This window comes from Chrysemys picta, unplaced genomic scaffold (genome assembly GCF_011386835.1).
Source record: "Chrysemys picta bellii isolate R12L10 unplaced genomic scaffold, ASM1138683v2 scaf518, whole genome shotgun sequence".
Classification (NCBI taxonomy): Eukaryota; Metazoa; Chordata; order Testudines; family Emydidae; genus Chrysemys; species Chrysemys picta.
Window position 1 is genome coordinate 25440 of NW_027053225.1, and position 19111 is coordinate 44550.

The 19111-nt window shown below is 48.0% G+C and overlaps 1 long non-coding RNA gene across 1 annotated transcript; it reads left to right on the top strand.

Annotated features, from left to right (window-relative positions):
• Positions 1-436: 436 nt before the first annotated feature.
• LOC135978910 (uncharacterized) lies at positions 437-15136 on the top strand. The gene is made up of 3 exons (XR_010596260.1): positions 437-560; positions 5945-6068; positions 15012-15136. It is a non-coding gene; the product is annotated as an uncharacterized LOC135978910 (long non-coding RNA).
• Positions 15137-19111: the final 3975 nt, after the last annotated feature.

A 19111-nucleotide genomic window follows, 5' to 3' on the forward strand; every position in this document is an offset into this window, starting at 1 on the left:
ACTCCACTGACACAAGATGCTGCCATCCTGTGGCTTACCATTAGTGTCTGGGATGACTTGGGGAAGATCTCAACCTCCCCTCAAACCACTTCACTTCTGGCAGAATCCCTCCTGCCCCCCCGCTAGAGCAGCCTCCCTGGCCAACCTGGGTGGGGGTGGAGAACAGGGTTCTGATAACTTGAGGTGTGGTTTGGAGGTGGAACAGCTGTCAAAAACACTGAGCGGGAGGTAGCAGGAGCTAATCCTACAAGGAGGGGAGTTGGCACTGCAGGATACTAGAAAGGACAAGAAGACTCCATTCTTGGGTTCAGGAGGTGAATTCATCCCTGAGCGGTGGGCAGGTGCTGGGTGGAAATACTACTGGTTCCAGGTGCCCTTAATTCCCCCTGATTCCTCGGGGCGTTTGAGTCTCTGACAGGTTCTCATTCCCTTGCAGCAGGAAGACGTCACGGCCAAAGGGATGCACCAGCTCGGAATCATCCGGCACTTGCGCCAGGTGCCTGAGACACTGAAGGGGCTGTTCCTCTGAGGCCTTCAGCAACTCCCGCTCCCTGCTGCAGGTACTGCTCTGGCTCACTGTAAATGGGGAGCTAGTGGAAGGGGAAATGGAGCCCCCTGGCATTCACTAAAAGGGAAAGTGGTGGATTCTCCATCTCTTAATGTCATTGAATGAAGACTAGATGCCTTTCTGGAATGTGTGTGCCCAAAAAGTAACTCTTGTACTATACAGTAGGCCTATGATATGCAGCGGGTTAGATTAGATGCTCTAAAGGTCTCTTCTGGCCATAAAGTCTACACATTTTGGAAACACTGAGTGTAGTATTGGGAGCAGCCTGTGATGTTTTACTGTCTAGCCGGCTTGCTTCCTAGAATGAAGACGCATTGAGTGGGGTGATCCACAGAGAGTACCTGTGTCAAGGCTGTATCCCCACTTTGAAGTTTAGGGTACAAATGTAGGGGCCTGCATGAAAACTTCTAAGCTTAACCACCATCCCAAGGCTAATTTCCTCCCCTGGGTAGCCTTGAGAAACCTTTCAGCAATTCCCTGGTGAATACAGATCCAAACCCCTTGGATCTTAAAACAAGGAGAAATAAACCATCCCCCCTCCTTCCTCCCACCAACTTCTGGTGAATACAGATCCAACCCCCTTGGATCTAAAAGAAGGAGAAATTAACCATTCCCCTCCTTCCTCCCACCAACTCCTGGTGAATCAAGATCCAAACTCCTTGGATCTTAAAACAAGGAAAAATCAATCAGGTTCTTAAAAATAAGGCTTTTAATTAAAGAAAAAGGTAAAAATCATCTCTTTAAAATCAGTATGGAAATTAACCTTACAGGGTAATCAAACTTAAAGAGCTCAGAGGACTCCCCTCTAGTCTTAGGTTCAAAGTACAGCAAACAAAGATAAACACTCTAGTAAAAGGTACATTTACAAGTTGAGAAAACAAAGGAAAACTAACACGCCTTGTTTGAAATAGGAGAGACTTGTTTAGAAAGATGTGGAGAACCTGGATTGATGTCTGGTCCCTCTCAGTCCCGAGGGCGAACACCCACACAAACAAAGAACACAAACAAAAGCCTTCCCCTCCCCAAGATTTGAAAGTATCTTGTCCCCTTATTGGTCCTTTAGGTCAGATGCCAGCCAGGTTACCTGAGCTTCTTAACCCTTTACAGGGAAAAGGATTTTGGAGTCTCTGGCCAGGAGGGATTTTATAGTACTGTACACAGGACAGCTGTTACCCTTCCCTTTATAGTTATGACAACCTCAAACCTTCAAAGTGTCAGGCCAGCAGCAGGACATTAGCACTTCAGGGTTTGGTTGGGTGTGGCAGTGACATCACAAAGGCCTTTTGCAGGATGTCAGCTTATTGGTCAAATGTGTTAGGGAGGTGGTGACCTCAGAGAGAGATGCTGACATCAGCCTGGCAGGACAGGAGCACAGGGCCAGGGAAACCTCAGAGACCCTGTGGCTTTGCTTCAGCAAGTCTCCTTCTCGAGGTCTTTCTTTGAGGACTGAGAGAGTATTAGGGTTCACGTACGTGAGTGCGTGCAGGAGCCTCTTTCGAGTTTTCTCCTTTCCTTTTACTGATTTTACTAGAAAACAGACGTCCCTGTTTAGAAGGTAAGAGCCTCCAAGAGGTTTTTGAACCTGCTCAGTCTGATCCATCTGGTGCCCGTTGAATTCTAGGCATGGAAAACACTAGTTCAAGGTGACAGAATTTTGTAGTCCACACGGGATTTTGTCCCGTGGAATCACTGGGGACATTAGGGTTTGTCCTTTTCGTTTTACCTTTTCCACCATCCCTCCTTCCTTTCTCTTCATCTCTTACTTCTTTTGTCCTTTCTCCTGTTCCCCTCCCACCACCAGGAGTGGTGTGTGTGTGTGTGTTGCTGGGGGTGCTCTTCACTTCCCCTTGTGGGAAGTTGATCCAAAACTGTGGGGTTGAAATAGTGCTTGAACTCCAATGACACTAGATGCTGCCATCCTGTTTCTTAGCATTAGTGTCTGGGATGACTTGGGGCAAGATCTCAACTTCCCCGCAACCCACTTCACTGCTGCCAGAATCCCTCCTGCCCCCCCGCTAGAGCCGCCTCCCTGGCCAACCTGGGTGGGGGTGGAGAACAGTGTTTTTTTCATACATTCATAGATTATCGGACTGGAAGGGACCTCGAGAGGTCATCGAGTCCAGTCCCCTGCCCGCATGGCAGGACCAAATACCATCTAGACCATCCCTGATAGACATTTATCTAACCTACTCTTAAATATCTCAAGAGATGGAGATTCCACAACCTCCCTCTTCAATTTATTCCAGTGTTTAACCACCCTGACAGTTAGGAACTTTTTCCTAATGTCCAACCTAGACCTCCCTTGCTGTAGTTTAAACCCATTGCTTCTGGTTCTATCCTTAGAGGCTAAGGTGAACAAGTTTTCTCCCTCCTCCTTATGACACCCTTTTAAATACCTGAAAACTGCTATCATGTCTCCTCTCAGTCTTCTCTTTTCCAAACTAAACAAAGCCAATTCTTTCAGCCTTCCTTCATAGGTCATGTTCTCAAGACCTTTAATCATTCTTGTTGCTCTTCTCTGGACCCTTTCCAATTTCTCCACATCTTTTTTAAAATGCGGTGCCCAGAACTGGACACAATACTCCAGCTGAGGCCTAACCAGAGCAGAGTAGAGCGGAAGAATGACTTCTCGTGTCTTGCTCACAACACACCTGTTAATACATCCCAGAATCAGGTTTGCTTTTTTTGCAACAGCATCACACTGTTGACTCATATTTAGCTTGTGGTCCACTATAACCCCTAGATCCCTTTCTGCCGTACTCCTTCCTAGACAGTCTCTTCCCATTCTGTATGTGTGAAACTGATTGTTCCTTCCTAAGTGGAGCACTTTGCATTTGTCTTTGTTAAACTTCATTCTGTTTAACTCAGACCATTTCTCCAATTTGTCCAGATCATTTTGAATTATGACCCTGTCCTCCAAAGCAGTTGCAATCCCTCCCAGTTTGGTATCATCCGCAAACTTAATAAGCGTACTTTCTATGCCAATATCTAAGTCATTGATGAAGATATTGAACAGCGCCGGTCCCAAAACAGACCCCTGCGATACCCCACTCGTTATGCCTTTCCAGCAGGATTGGGAACTATTAATAACAACTCCCTGAGTACGGTTATCCAGCCAGTTATGCACCCACCTTATAGCAGCCCCATCTAAATTGTATTTGCCTAGTTTATCAATAAGAATATCATGCGAGACCGTATCAAATGCCTTACTAAAGTCTAGGTATACCACATCCACAGCCTCACCCTTCTCTACAAGGCTCGTTATCCTATCAAAGAAAGCTATCAGATTGGTTTGACGTGATTTGTTCTTCACAAATCCATGCTGGCTGTTCCCTATCACCTTACCACCTTCCAAGTGTTTGCAGATGATTTCCTTAATTACTTGCTCCGTTATCTTCCCTGGCACAGAAGTTAAACTCACTGGTCTGTAGTTTCCTGGGTTGTTTTTATTTCCCTTTTTATAGATGGGCACTATACTTGCCCTTTTCCAGTCTTCTGGAATCTCTCCCGTCTCCCATGATTTTCCAAAGATAATAGCTAGAGGCTCAGATACCTCCTCTATTAGCTCCTTGAGTATTCTAGGATGCATTTCATCAGGCCCGGGTGACTTGCAGGCATCTAACTTTTCTAAGTGATTTTTAACTTGTTCTTTTTTTATTTTATCTGCTAAACCTACCCCCTTCCCATTAGCATTCACTATGTTAGGCATTCCTTCAGACTTCTCGGTGAAGACCGAAACAAAGAAGTCATTAAGCATCTCCGCCATTTCCAAGTTTCCTGTTACTGTTTCTCCCTCTTCACTAAGCAGTGGGCCTACCCTGTCTTTGGTCTTCCTCTTGCTTCTAATGTATTGATAAAAAGTCTTCTTGTTTCCCTTTATTCCCGTAGCTAGTTTGAGCTCATTTTGTGCCTTTGCCTTTCTAATCTTGCCCCTGCATTCCTGTGTTGTTTGCCTATATTCATCCTTTGTAATCTGTCCCAGTTTCCATTTTTTATATGACTCCTTTTTATTTTTTAGATCATGCAAGATCTCATGGTTAAGCCAAGGTGGTCTTTTGCCACATTTTCTATCTTTCCTAACCAGTGGAATAGCTTGCTTTTGGGCCCTTAATAGTGTCCCTTTGAAAAACTGCCAACTCTCCTCAGTTGTTTTTCCCCTCAGTCTTGATTCCCATGGGACCTTACCTATCAGCTCTCTGGGCTTACCAAAATCTGCCTTCCTGAAATCCATTGTCTCTATTTTGCTGTTCTCCCTTCTACCCTTCCTTAGAATTGCAAACTCTATGATTTCATGATCACTTTCACCCAGGCTGCCTTCTACTTTCAAATTCTCAACGAGTTCCTCCCTATTTGTTAAAATCAAGTCTAGAACAGCTTCCCCCCTAGTAGCTTTTTCAACCTTCTGAAATAAAAAGTTGTCTCCAATGCAGTCCAGGAATTTGTTGGATAGTCTGTGCCCCGCTGTGTTATTTTCCCAACATATAGCCGGATAGTTGAAGTCCCCCATCACCACCAAATCTTGGGCTTTGGATGATTTTGTTAGTTGCTTAAAAAAAGCCTCATCCACCTCTTCCACCTGGTTAGGTGGCCTGTAGTAGACTCCTAGCATGACATCTCCCTTGTTTTTTACCCCTTTTAGCCTAACCCAGAGACTCTCAACGTCTCCTATGTCCATCTCTACCTCAGTCCAAGTGTGTACATTTTTAATATACAAGGCAACACCTCCTCCCTTTTTCCCCTGTCTATCCTTCCTGAGCAAGCTGTACCCATCCACACCAACATTCCAATCATGTGTATTATCCCACCAAGTTTCAGTGATGCCAACAATGTCATAGTTGTATTTATTTATTAGCACTTCCAGTTCTTCCTGCTTATTCCCCATACTTCTCGCATTTGTATATAGGCATCTAAGATACTGGTTTGATCTTTCCTCCCAGTTTTGTCCTGACCCTCCTTTCCCTCTGACAATATAGCCCACACTCCCTCTCGTTTTTGACCCATCTCCCCGGTCTCCATGTTCCCCACTTACCTGTGGGCTTTGCTCACCTGTCCCCGTCGAATCTAGTTTAAAGCCCTCCTCACTAGGTTAGCCAGTCTGTGTCCAAAGGTACTAATAACTTGAGCTGTGGTTTGGAGGTGGAACAGCTGTCAAGGGCACTGAGGGGGAGATAGCAGGAGCTCATCCTTCAAGGAGGGGGGTTGGCACTGGAGGTTACTAGAAAGGACAAGAAGACTCCATTCTGGGGTTCAGGAGGTGAATTTATCCCTCAGTGGTGGGCAGGTGATGGGTGGAAGTAGTGCTGGTTCCAGGTGCCCTTAATTCCCGCTGATTCCTCGGGGCGTTTGAGTCTCTGACAGGTTCTCGTTCCCTTGCAGCAGGAGGACGTCACGTCCAAAGTGATGCACCAGCTCCGCATCATCCGGCACTTGCGCCAGATTCCTGAGACACTGCAGGGGCTGTGCCTCTGTGAACATCAGCAACTCCCGCTCCTTGCTGCAGGTACTGCTCTGGCTCACTGTAAATGGGGTGCTAGTAGAAGGGGAAATGGAGCCCCCTGGCACTCACTAAAAGGGAAAGTGGTGGACCCCTGTGGCTTTGCTTCAGCAAGTCTCCTTCTCGAGGTCTCTCTTTGAGGACTGAGAGAGTGTTAGGGTTGACGTATGTGAGTGCGAGCAGGAGCCTCTTTCGAGTTTTCTCCTTTCCTTTTACTGATTTTACTAGAAAACAGACGTCCCTGTTAGAATCATAGAATCATAGAATATCAGAGTTGGAACGGACCTCAAGAGGTCATCTAGTCCAACCCCCTGCTCAAAGCAGGACCAATTCCCAGCTAAATCATCCCAGCCAGGGCTTTGTCAATCCGGGCCTTAAAAACCTCCAAGGAAGGAGACTCCACCACCTCCCTAGGTAACGCATTCCAGTGTTTCACCACCCTCCTAGTGAAATAGTTTTTCCTGATATCCAACCTCGACCTCCCCCACTGCAACTTGAGACCATTCCTCCTTATTCTGTCATCTGCCACCACTGAGAACAGCCGAGCTCCATCCTCTTTGGAACCCCCCTTCAGGTAGTTGAAGGCTGCTATCAAATCCCCCCTCATTCTTCTCTTCTGGAGACTAAACAATCCCAGTTCCCTCAGCCTCTCCTCATAAGTCATGTGCTCCAGACCCCTAATCATTTTTGTTGCCCTCCGCTGGACTCTTTCCAATTTTTCCTCATCCTTCTTGTAGTGTGGGGCCCAAAACTGGACACAGTATTCCAGATCAGGCCTCACCAATGTCGAATAAAGGGGAACGATCACGTTCCTCGATCTGCTGGCAATGCCCCTACTTATACAGCCCAAAATGCCGTTAGCCTTCTTGGCAACAAGAGCACACTGTTGACTCATATCCAGCTTCTCGTCCACTGTGACCCCTAGGTCCTTTTCAGCAGAACTGCTACCTAGCCATTCGGTCCCTAGTCTGTAGCAGTGCATGGGATTCTTCCGTCCTAAGTGCAGGACTCTGCACTTGTCCTTGTTGAACCTCATCAGGTTTTTTTCGGCCCAATCCTCTAATGTGTCTAGGTCCCTCTGTATCCGATCCCTACCCTCTAGTGTATCTACCACGCCTCCTAGTTGAGTGTCACCTGCAAACTTGCTGAGAGTGCAGTCCACACCATCCTCCAGATCATTAATAAAGATATTAAACAAAACCGGCCCCAGGACCGACCCTTGGGGCACTACTCCGCTTGAAACCGGCTGCCGACTAGACATGGAGCCATTGATCACTACCCGTTGAGCCCGACGATCCAGCCAGCTTTCTATCCACCTTACAGTCCATTCATCCAGCCCATACTTCTTTAACTTGATGGCAAGAATACTGTGGGAGAGCGTATCAAAAGCTTTGCTAAAGTCAAGGAATAACACATCCACTGCTTTCCCCTCATCCACAGAGCCAGTTATCTCATCATAGAAGGCAATTAGGTTAGTCAGGCACGACTTCCCCTTGGTGAATCCATGCTGACTGTTCCTGATCACTTTCCTCTCCTCTAAGTGTTTCATAATTGATTCCTTGAAAACCTGCTCCATGATTTTTCCAGGGACTGAGGTGAGGCTGACTGGCCTGTAGTTCCCTGGATCCTCCTCCTTCCCTTTTTTAAAGATGGGCACGACATTAGCCTTTTTCCAGTCATCCGGGACCTCCCTCGATCGCCATGAGTTTTCAAAAATAATGGCTAATGGCTGTGCAATCTCATCCGCCAAGTCCTTTAGCACCCTCGGATGCAGCGCATCCAGCCCCATGGAGTTGTGCACGTCCAGTTTTTCTAAATAGTCCCGAACCACTTCTTTCTCCACAGAGGGCTGGTCACCTTCTCCCCATATTGTGCTGCCCAGTGCAGCAGTCTGGGAGCTGACCTTGTTCGTGAAGACAGAGGCAAAAAAAGCATTGAGTACATTAGCTTTTTCCACATCCTCGGTCACTAGGTTGCCTCCCTCATTCAGTAAGGGGCCCACACTTTCCTTGACTTTCTTCTTGTTGCTAACATACCTGAAGAAACCCTTCTTGTTACTCTTAACATCTCTTGCTAGCTGCAACTCCAAGTGTGATTTGGCCTTCCTGATTTCACTCCTGCATGCCTGAGCAATATTTTGATACTCCTCCCTGGTCATTTGTCCAATCTTCCACTTCTTGTAAGCTTCTTTTTTGCGTTTAAGATCAGCAAGGATTTCACTGCCTAGCCAAGCTGGTCGCCTGCCATATTTACTATTCTTTCTACACATCGGGATGGTTTGTTCCTGCAACCGCAATAAGGATTCTTTAAAATACAGCCAGCTCTCCTGGACCCCTTTGCCCTTCATGTTATTCTCCCAGGGGATCCTGCCCATCTGTTCCCTGAGGGAGTCAAAGTCTGCTTTTCTGAAGTCCAGGGTCCGTATTCTGCTGCTCTCCTTTCTTCCTTGTGTCAGGATCCTGAACTCGACCATCTCATGGTCACTGCCTCCCAGATTCCCATCCACTTTTGCTTCCCCTACTAATTCTTCCCTGTTTGTGAGCAGCAGGTCAAGAAAAGCTCTGCCCCTAGTTGGTTCCTCCAGCACTTGCACCAGGAAATTGTGCCCTACACGTTCCAAAAACTTCCTGGATTGTCTGTGCACCGCTGTATTGCTCTCCTAGCAGATATCAGGGTGATTAAAGTCTCCCATGAGAACCAGGGCCTGCGATCTAGCAACTTCTGCTAGTTGCCAGAAGAAAGCCTCGTCCACCTCATCCCCCTGGTCTGGTGGTCTATAGCAGACTCCAACCATGACATCCCCCTTGTTGCTCACACTTCTCAACTTTATCCAGAGACTGTCAGGTTTTTCTGCAGTTTCATACCAGAGCTCTGAGCAGTCATACTCCTCTCTTACATACAACGCAACTCCCCCACCTTTTCTGCCCTGCCTGTCCTTCCTGAACAGTTTATATCCATCCATGACAGTACTCCAGTCATGTGAGTTATCCCACCAAGTCTCTGTTATTCCAATCACATCATAGTTCCCTGACTGTGCCAGGACTTCCAGTTCTCCCAGCTTGTTTCCCAGGCTTCTTGCATTTGTGTATAGGCACTTAAGATAACTCATCGATCGTCCCTCATTCTCAGCATGAGACAGGAGTCCTCCCCCCTTGCGCTCTCCTGCTTGTGCTTCCTCCCAGGATCCCATTTCCCCACTTACCTCAGGGCTTTGGTCTCCTTCCCCCGGTGAACCTAGTTTAAAGCCCTCCTCACTAGGTTAGCCAGCCTGCTGGCGAAGATGCTCTTCTCTCTCTTCGTTAGGTGGAGCCCGTCTCTGCCTAGCACTCCTCCTTCTTGGAACACCATCCCATGGTTGAAGAATCCAAAGCCTTCTCTCCAACACCACCTGTGTAGCCATTCGTTGACTTCCACGATTCGACGGTCTCTACCCCGGCCTTTTCCTTGCACAGGGAGGATGGACGAGAACACCACTTGCGCCTCAAACTCCTTTATCCTTCTTCCCAGAGCCACATAGTCTGCAGTGATCCGCTCAAGGTCATCTCTGATCGCTCACCTTCCACATCACCGTCTTCTTAAGAACTTCCTCAACTGTTGCAGGAACTACTCAGAGAAACCTGCAGATGTAAGCCTCAGTGAGCTCTCCCCAAGCGAACTCCCAGTCAAACTCCCGCTCTTAGCCTCTGCTGTTCGCCGCTCCTTCTCCAAGTCTCTCTTTGAGGACTGAGAGAGTATTAGGGTTCACGTATTTGAGTGCGAGCAGGAGCCTCTTTCGAGTTTTTTCCTTTCCTTTTACTGATTTTACTAGAAAACAGACGTCCCTGTTGAGAAGGTAAGAGCCTCCAAGAGGTTTTGGAACCTGCTCAGTCTGATCCATCTGGTGCCAGCTGAATTCTAGGCATGGAAAACACTAGTTTAATGTGTCAGAATTTTATTCCCTCCCTGGGATTTTGTCCCGTAGAATCACTGGGGACATTAGGGTTTGTCCTTTTCGTTTTACCTTTTCCTCCATCCCTCCTTCCTTTCTCTTCATCTCATACTTCTTTTGTCCTTTCTCCTGTTCCCCTCCCACCACCTATTAGAGGGGCGGATTATACCCATCAGTAGTATGTCCTGGATCTCCCTTTGTATAGCAGTTTTGTCATGAGGTGACTCCTGGTAGGGTGGGGTTCTAATTGGGTGAGCATTACCTGTGTTAATGGAGTGGTATGCCCGTTCGGTCCGTTTTGGAGTGGCTGAGAAAATTGGTGCAAAGCTTGTGCACAGCTCCTTGATCTGCTGTCGCTGCAGACGTCCAAGGGTCGTGGAGAGGTTCACCTCTTCTACGCCACCATCCTTTTTTTCTTCGTAATAGACACCTTTAGGCCACTTTGCGTTATTTGTTTTCTGGGCTGTAAACTGGCAAACGTTTAATTTTTTGGAATAAAAGGGCTTAAGAGAATTAACATGGTATACCTTGGGCTTTATGTTGGAGGTGGGGGAGGCTGTGAGATAATTAACAGCTCCTAGGCGCTCCTGGACCGCGAATGGTCCTTTCCACGACGCTTCCATTTTATGGGCCTGGAGCGCCTTTAAGACCATGACTTGGTTTCCTACTTTGAAGGACCGTTCTCTGGAATGTTTATCATACCAGGCCTTTTTACTCTTTCTGAGCATTTTTTAGGTTTTCTTTAGCAAGGGCTAAAGAGTGTCGGAGGGTGCTTTGTAGGTTGCTTACAAAGTTTAGAATGTTAGTTCCTGGAGAAGGCGTAAGCCCCTCCCATTGCTGTTTCACCAACTGTAATGGCCCCTTAACCTCGCGGCCATACACAAGTTCAAATGGTGAAAACCCTAAACTGGGATGTGGTACAGCCCTGTAGGCGAAAAGCAACTGCTGCAATACTAGGTCCCAATTATTGGAGTGTTCATTTATGAATTTACATATTATGGCCCCCAAAGTTTTATTAAACCTCTCCACCAGGCCATTGGTTTTATGGTGGTAAGGGGTGGCAACCAAGTGATTCACCCCATGAGCTTCCCACAGGTTTTTCATGGTCCCTGCCAGGAAATTAGTTCCCGAATCTGCAAGGATGTTGGAGGGCCAATCTACCCCGGCAAAAATGTCTGTTAATGCCTGGCACACACTTTTAGCCCTGGTGTTGCTTAAGGGTACTGCTTCCGGCCATCGGGTAACAAAATCCATGAAAGTCAGTACGTACTGCTTTCCTTTGGGTGTCTTTTTGGGAAAAGGACCCAGAATATTCACAGCTACGTGCTGAAATGGGACCTTAATTATGGGTAGTGGCTGGAGAGGGGCTTTAACCTGGTCTTGGGGCTTTTCCACTCGTTGGTACACCTCACAAGACCGGACATAATTAGCAACGTCCTTGCCCATTCCCTCCCAGTGGAAGGACTTCCCCAACCGGTCCTTGGTTCTGTTCACCCCAGAATGGCCACTGGGATGATCGTGGGCTAAGCTCAAGAGCTTTACCCGATACTTAGTGGGAACTACCAACTGTCTTTGAGGATGCCAGTTTTTCTGGTGCCCACCAGAAAGAGTCTCCTTGTATAAAAGTCCTTGTTCTATAACAAACCGGGATCGGTTAGAAGAGCTGAGAGGCGGTGGGGTGCTCCACGCTGCCGCCCAAACTTTCTGAAGGCTGTTATCTGCTTCCTGCTCGGCCTGGAACTGTTTCCTTGATGCTGGAGACATCAGTTCCTCCTTGGATTGTGGACTGGGGCTTGGTCCCTCTGGAAGTGATGCAGGTGCTGGGGCTGTTTCCATTGACTGTGATCCGCTGTCCACTGGTGCACTATGTGGTATCTCAGGCTCTGGCTGAGCCTCTTGGGTAGGGTTATCTGCTGCTTCCGCCAGGTCAGGCTCGCTGGTGCCCTCTGGCGTTGGAGTTGTAGACGGGTTTGCAAGCGCTGGACTCAGTGCTGGCAATGGTCCTGGTGCTGGTTGCGTTGCCAGTTCCGGTTCTGGGACTGGCTTTGGCTGGGTCTCTGGGATTGGATTCACTACGGCTGTTGCAGTCGTTGGCAGGGGATCCGGTTCCACCACCTTTGTCTGGGTCTCTGGTAACACAGCCGGGGCCCTGGTGGACGGCTCAGGAACAGGGATGGGGGTGAAAGCTTGCTTAGCCTTTGCTACTTCCAGTTCATGCTTCCTTTCTTTTTCTCTCTCCTCCATCTCTTTTTTTTTTCAGCTCCATTTCTTTTTCTTTCAACTTCATCTCTCTCTTGTGGGCCTCCTCTTTGGCTTTTTCTTCTCTTTTTCTCTGCTGTGTCTTGAGTTTTGTTAATTGAAGCAGTCTCTGATGTTTTCTTTCATTTTCTTCTGCTTTTAGTTTGGCCAGTTCTATTTTTTTAGCTACTTCTTTGGTAGTCATTTTCCTGTTTTCTTGTGCTGGGTCACCCCCTCTGCAGTTGACTGAAACTGGGAAGCTCTCAGCTCTGGCTGCTGCTGAGTTAAGAGAGACTTTCTAACTAGCTACTCCCGAGGATGTAAAAAGAAAAAAAAACCAATTCAGCTTGTAAATTCCTTTTACCCTGTCGTTTGCTCATTTGAACACTTCTCTTAACAAAGGACCTTGTTAAAAAAACTTAACACCTCTGCCTTCAGGCAAGGAGAGAGAAGATATGCATCTATCTCCAGCTCTGCTTTTCAAGCAGCTAGAAAGAAAAAAAAATCTCACTGGCTTTGGGTTTAAAATGATCCCACCACTACCACCATGTCAAGGCTGTATCCCCACTTTGAACTTTAGGGTACAAATGTAGGGGCCTGCATGAAAACTTCTAAGCTTAACTACCAGCTTAGCTCTGGTCCGCTGCCACCATCCCAAGGCTAATTTCCTTCCCTGGGTAGCCTTGAGAGACCTTCACCAATTCCCTGGTGAATACAGATCCAAACCCCTTGGATCTTAAAACAAGGAGAAATTAACCATTCCCACTTCTTTCTCCCACCAACTCCTGGTGAATACAGATCCAACCCCCTTGGATCTAAAACAAGGAAAAAATCGATCAGGTTCTTAAAAAGAAGGTTTTTAATTAAAGAAAAAGGTAAAAATCATCTCTGTAAAATCAGTATGGAAATAACCATACAGGGTAATCAAACTTAAAGAGCTCAGAGGACTCCCCTCTAGTTTTAGGTTCAAAGTACAGCAAACAAAGATAAACACTCTAGTAAAAGGTACATTTACATGTTGAGAAAACAAAGGAAAACTAACACGCCTTGCCTGGCTATTTACTTAGAAGTTAGAAATAGGAGAGACTTGTTTAGAAAGATGTGGAGAACCTGGATTGATGTCTGGTCCCCCTCAGTCCCGAGAGCGAACGCACTCCCAAACAAAGAACACAAACAAAAGCCTCCCCCCCCCACGGCCAAAGTGATGCACCAGCTCCGCATCATCCGGCACTTGTGCCAGGTGCCTGAGACACTGCAGGGGCTGTTCCTCTGAGGCCTTAGCAACTCCCACTCCCTGCTGCAGGTACTGCTCTGGCTCACTGTAAATGGGGTGCTAGTGGAAGGGGAAATGGAGCCCCCTGGCACTCACTAAAAGGGAAAGTGGTGGATTCTCCATCTCTTGATGTCATTGAATGAAGACTAGATGCCTTTCTGGAATGTGTGTGCCCAAAAAGTAACTATTGTACTATACAGGAAGCCTATGATATGCAGGGGCTTAGATTAGATGCTCTAAAGGTCTCTTCTGCCCATCAAGTCTACTAATTTTGGAAACACTGAGTGTAGCATTGGGAGCAGCCTCTGATGTTTTACTGTTTGGCCGGCTTGCTTCGTAGAATGAAGACGCATGGAGTGGGGTGATCCCCAAAGAGTAGCTCAAACCTTCATAGTGTCAGGCCAGCAGCAGGACATTAGCACTTCAGGGGATGGTTGGGTGTGACAGTGACATCACAAAGGACTTTTGCAGGAGCTCAGCCTATTGGTCAAAGTTGTTAGGGAGGTGGTGACCTCAGAGAGAGATGCTGACATCAGCCAGGCATGACAGGAGCACAGGGCCAGGGAAACCTCAGAGACACCTGTGGCTTTGCTTCAGCAAGTCTCCTTCTCGAGGTCTCTCTTTGAGGACTGAGAGAGTATTAGGGCTGACGTATGTGAGTGCGAGCAGGAGCCTCTTTCGAGATTTCTCCTTTCTCTTTACTGATTTTACTGGAAAACAGACGTCCCTGTTAAGAAGGTAAGAGCCTCGGAGAGGTTTGTAACCTTTTCAGTCTGATCCACCTGGTGCCAGCTGAATTCTAGGCATGGAAAACACTAGCTCAAGGTGGCAGAATTTTATTCCCTCCCTGGGATTTTGTCCCGTGGAATCACTGGGGACATTAGGTTTTGTCCTTTTTGTTTTACCTTTTCCTCCATCCCTCCTTCCTTTCTCTTCAACTCTTACTTCTTTTGTCCTTTCTCCTGTTCCCCTCCCACCACCAGGAGTGGTGTGTGTGTGTGTTGCTGGGGGTGCTCTTCACCTCCCCTTGTGGAAAGTTGATCCAATACTGTGAGGTTGAAATAGTGCTTCGACTCTACTGACACTAGATGCTGCCATCCTGTGGCTTAGCATTAGTGTCTGGGATGACTTGGAGCAAGATCTCAACCTCCCCGCAACCCACTTCACTGCTGCCAGAATCCCTCCTGCCCCCCCTGCTAGAGCCACCTCCCTGCCCAACCTGGGTGGGGGTGGAGAAGAGGGTTTTGATAACTTGAGCTGTGGTTTGGAGGTGGAACAGCTGTCAAGGGCACTGAGGGGGAGGTAGCAGATGCTAATCCTACAAGGATGGGGGTTGGCACTGGAGGTTACCGGAAAGGAGAAGAAGACTCCATTCTGGTGTTGAGGAGGAGAATTCATCCCTCAGTGGTGGGCAGGTGCTGGGTGGAAATACTGCTGCTTCCAGGTGGCCTTAATTCCCCCTGATACCTCTGGGCGTTTGAGTCTCTGACAGGTTCTCATTCCCTTGCAGCAGGAGGACGTCACGGCCAAAGTGATGCACCAGCTCCGCATCATCCGGCACTTGCGCCAGGTGCCTGTGACGCTGCAGGGGCTCTGCCTCTGAGGCCTTCAGCAACTCCTGCTCCCTGCTGCAGGTACTGTTCTGGTTCACTGTACATGGGGAGCTAGTGGAAGGGGAAATGGAGCAACCTGGCACTCACTAAAATGGAAAGTGGTGGATTCTCCATCTCTTGATGTCATTGATTGAAGATTATATGCCTTTCTGGAACGTGTGTGCCCAAAAAGTAACTATTATACTATACTGGAAGCCTATGATATGGAGGGGGTTAGATGAGATGCTCTAAAAGTCTCTTGTGGCCAGAAAGTGTAGTAATTTTGGAAACACTGAGTGTAGCATTGGGAGCAGCCTCTGATCTTTTACTGTCTAGCCGGCTTGCTTCCTAGAATGAAGACGCATTGAGTGGGGTGATCCACAGAGAGTAGCTCAAACCTTCAAAGTGTCAGGCCAACAGCAGGACATGAGCACTTTAGGGTTTGGTTGGGTGTGGCAGTGATATCACAAAGGCTTTTTCAAGGACCTCAGCGTACTGGTCAAAGGTGTTAGGAAGGTGGTGACCTCAGAGAGAGATGCTGACATGAGCCAGGCAGGACAGGGGGGCAGGGCCAGGGAAACCTCAGAGACCCCTGTGGCTTTGCTTCAGCAAGTCTCCTTCTCGAGGTCTCTCTTTGAGGACTGACAGAGTATTAGGGTTCACGTATGTGAGTGGGAGCAGGAGCCTCTTTCGAGTTTTCTCCTTTCCTTTTACTGATTTTACTAGAAATCAGTTAGAAGCAACAAAGCACATTTGGTGATTTTTTGATGGTTGGGGTCTCTGGTGATTGGTTCCATATAAGATGGGGAAAAAAATGGAGTCTCCTTCCTTGGAGGTTTTTAAGGCCCGGCTTGACAAAGCCCTGGCTGGGATGATTTAACTGGGAATTGGTCCTGCTCTGAGCAGGGGGTTGGACTAGATGACCTCTTGAGGTCCCTTCCAGCTCTGATATTGTATGATTTTATGATTCTATGAAAACAGACTTCCCTGTTGAGAAGGTAAGAGCCTCCAAGAGGTTTTGCAACCTCCACAGTCTGATCCATCTGGTGCCAGCTGAATTCTAGGCATGGAAAACAATAGTTCAAGGTGGCAGAATTTTATTCCGTCCCTGGGATTTTATCCCGTAGAATCACTAGGGATATTAGCGTTTGTCCTTTTCATTTTACCTTTTCCTCCATCCCTCCTTCCTTTCTCTTCATCTCTTACTTCTTTTGTCCTTTCTCTTGTTCCCCTCCCACCACCAGGAGTGGTGTGTGTGTGTGTCTGTGTGTGTATTGCTGGGGGTTCTCTTCACCTCTCCCTGTGGGAAGTTCCTCTAAAACTGTGGGGTTGAAATAGTGCTTGGACTCCACTGACACAAGATGCTGCCATCCTGTGGCTTAGCATTAGTGTCTGGGATGACTTGGGGCAAGATCTCAACCTCCCCTCAACCCACTTCACTTCTGGCAGAATCCCTCTTGCCCCCCCGCTAGAGCCGCCTCCATGCCCAACCTGGTTGGGGGTGCAGAAGAGGGTTCTGATAACTTGAGGTTTGGTTTGGAGGTGGAACAGCTGTCAAGAACACTGAGTGGGAGGAAGCAGGAGCTCACCCTAGAACGAGGGGGGTTGGGACTGGAGGTTACTAGAAAGGACAAGAAGACTCCATTCTGGGGTTCAGGAGGTGAATTTATCCCTCAGTGGTGGGCAGGTGATGGGTGGAAGTAGTGCTGGTTCCAGGTGCCCTTAATTCCCGCTGATTCCTCGGGGCATTTGAGTCTCTGACAGGTTCTCGTTCCCTTGCAGCAGGAGGACGTCACGGCCAAAGTGATGCACCAGCTCCGCATCATCCGGCACTTGTGCCAGGTGCCTGAGACACTGCAGGGGCTGTGCCTCTGAGGCCATCAGCAACTCCCGCTCCCTGCTGCAGGTACTGCTCTGGCTCACTGTAAATGGGGAGCTAGTGGAAGGGGAAATGGAACCCCGTGGCACTCACTAAAAGGGAAAGTGGTGGATTCTCCATCTCTTGCTGTCATTGAATGAAGACTAGATGCCTTTCTGGAATGTGTGTGCCCAAAAAGTAACTATTGTACTATACAGGAAGCCTATGATATGCAGGGGCTTAGATTAGATGCTCTAAAGGTCTCTTGTGGCCATAAAGTCTACTAATTTTGGAAACACTGAGTGTAGCATTGGGAGCAGCCTCTGATGTTTTACTGTCTAGCCCACTTGCTTCCTAGAATGAAGACGCATTGAGTGGGGTGATCCACAGAGAGTAGCCCAAACCTTCATAGTGTCAGGCCAGCAGCAGGACATTAGCACTTAAGGGTTTGATTGGTGGCAGTGATATCACAAAGGTCTTTTGCAGGACCTCAGCATATTGGTCAAAGGTGTTAGGGAGGTGGTAACCTCAGAGAGAGATGCTGCCATCAGCAAGGCAGGACAGGGGCGCATGGCCAGGGAAACCTCCGAGACCCCTGTGGCTTTGCTTCAGCAAGTCTCCTTCTCGAGGTTTCTCTTGAGGACTGAGAGAGTGTTAGGATTCACGTATTTGAGTGAGAGCAGGAGCCTCTTTCGAGTTGTCTCCTTTCCTTTTACTGATTTTACTAGAAAACAGACATCCCTGTTTAGAAAGTAAGAGCCTCCTAGAGGTTTTGGAACCTGCTCAGTCTGATCCATCTGGTGCCAGCTGAATTCTAGGCATGGAAAACACTAGTTCAAGGTGGCAGAATTTTAATCCCTCCCTGTGATTTTGTCTGGTAGAATCACTGGGGACATTAGGGTTTGTCCTTTTCGTTTTACCTTTTCCTCCATCCCTCCTTCCTTTCTCTTTATCTCTTACTTCTTTTGTCCTTTCTCTTGTTCCCCTCCCACCACCAGGAGTGGTATATATGTGTGTGTGTGTGTGTGTGTGTGTGTGTTGCTGGGGGTGCTCTTCACCTCCCCTTGTTGGGAGTTGATCCAAAACTGTATGGTTGAAATAGTGCTTGGACTCCACTGACACTAGATGCTGCCATCGTGTGGTTTAGCATTAGTGTCTGGGATGACTTGGAGCAAGATCTCAACCTCCCCGCAACCCACTTCACTGCTGCCAGAATCCCACCTGCCCCCCCTGCTAGAGCCGCCTCCCTGCCCAAACTGGGTGGGGGTGGAGAAGAGGGTTCTGATAACTTGAGCTGTGGTTTGGAGGTGGAACAGCTGTCAAGGGCACTGAGGGGGAGGTAGCAGGAGCTCACCCTACAAGGACGGGGGTTGGCACTGGAAATTACTAGAAAGGAGAAGACGACTCCATTCTGGGGTTCAGGAGGTGAATTCATCCCTCAGTGGTGGGCAGGTGCTGGGTGTAAATACTGCTGGTTCCAGGTGTCCTTAATTGCCCCTGATTCCTCGGGGCATTTGAGTGTCTGACAGGTTCCTCTTCCCTTGCAGGAGGAGGACGTCTCGGCCAAAGGGATGCACCAGCTCCGCATCATCCGGCACTTACGCCATGTGCCTGAGACACTTCAGGGGCTGTTCCTCTGAGGCCTTAGCAACTCCCTCTCCCTGCTGCAGGTACTGCTCTGGCTCACTGTAAATGGGGAGGTAGTGGAAGGGGAAATGGAGCCCCCTGGCACTCACTAAAAGGGAAAGTGGTGGATTCTCCAACTCTTGATGTCATTGATTGAAGACTAGATGCCTTTCTGGAACGTGTGTGCCCAAAAAGTAACTATTGTACTATACTGGAAGCCTATGATATGGAGGGGGTTAGATGAGATGCTGTAAAGGTCTCTTCTGGCCAGAAAGTCTCCTACTTTTGGAAACACTGAGTGTAGTATTGGGAGCAGCCTCTGATGTTTTACTGTCTAGCTAGCTTGCTTCCTAGAATGAAGACGAATTTTGTGGTGTGATCCACAGAGCGTAGCTCAAACCTTCAAAGTGTCAGGCCAGCAGCAGGACATGAGCACTTTAGGGTTTGGTTGGGTGTGGCAGTGATATCACAAAGGCTTTTTCAAGGACCTCAGCGTACTGGTCAAAGGTGTTAGGGAGGTGGTGACCTCAGAGA